The sequence below is a fragment of the Tupaia chinensis genome, unplaced genomic scaffold (genome assembly GCF_000334495.1).
Source record: "Tupaia chinensis unplaced genomic scaffold, TupChi_1.0 Scaffold000063_1, whole genome shotgun sequence".
NCBI lineage: Eukaryota > Metazoa > Chordata > Mammalia > Scandentia > Tupaiidae > Tupaia > Tupaia belangeri.
Genome location: NW_006159521.1, coordinates 4,976,941 through 4,977,590, shown reverse-complemented (window position 1 = coordinate 4,977,590; position 650 = coordinate 4,976,941). Strand labels below are relative to the sequence as shown.

Sequence of the window (650 nt, the reverse complement as noted above, 5' to 3'; positions counted from 1 at the left end):
AATCCCTTCTCCTCCATTCTCCTCTCAGGATCTTGGACACGCACACACACATGCCCAGCATGAGTTTTAAGCCACCGGGTCTGGGACGCGAACTGTGGTCGACTACGTGGGAGTCCAGCGACATAGCCATTATGCTAACTGCTGGTCCCCTCCCTTGAGAACTTCTTGAAGATCTGGTCTGGTGTTGGTTTATGCTACTGAAGGAAGCACTACATGACCATTTTTAAAATGATGCTTAATTGTGAAATGGAATGATACAGAGAAGATTAGCATGGTCCCTGTGAAGGATGACATGTAAATTCTTGAAGCGGTCCATATTTTTATCTGTCACCATTAACAAAAATCAGCTCAAAGTGGATCAAAGATCTGGGCCTAAGACCACAAACTATAAAACTACTGGTGGAAAACACTGGGGAAACTCTGGGAGACATTGGGGTAGGCAAAGACTTCTTAAGCAAGACCCCCAAAGCATGGGCAATAATCTCCAAAATAGACAGGTGGGATTACATCAGATTAAGAAGTTCCTGGATAGCAAAGGACACAGTAATTAGTGTGAGTCAACAACTCATGGAATGGGATAGAAATTTTGTTAACTATGCCTCAGATAAGGGACTGATAACCAGAATACACAGGGAAGTCAAGCAGCTTAC

General features: G+C 43.7%; 1 non-coding gene across 1 annotated transcript; it reads left to right on the top strand.

Moving 5' to 3' along the window:
* Positions 1 to 216: 216 nt before the first annotated feature.
* On the top strand, positions 217 to 322 carry LOC114004982 (U6 spliceosomal RNA). Its single transcript, XR_003546925.1, has one exon. It is a non-coding gene; the product is annotated as a U6 spliceosomal RNA (small nuclear RNA).
* The last annotated feature ends 328 nt before the right edge of the window (positions 323 to 650 follow it).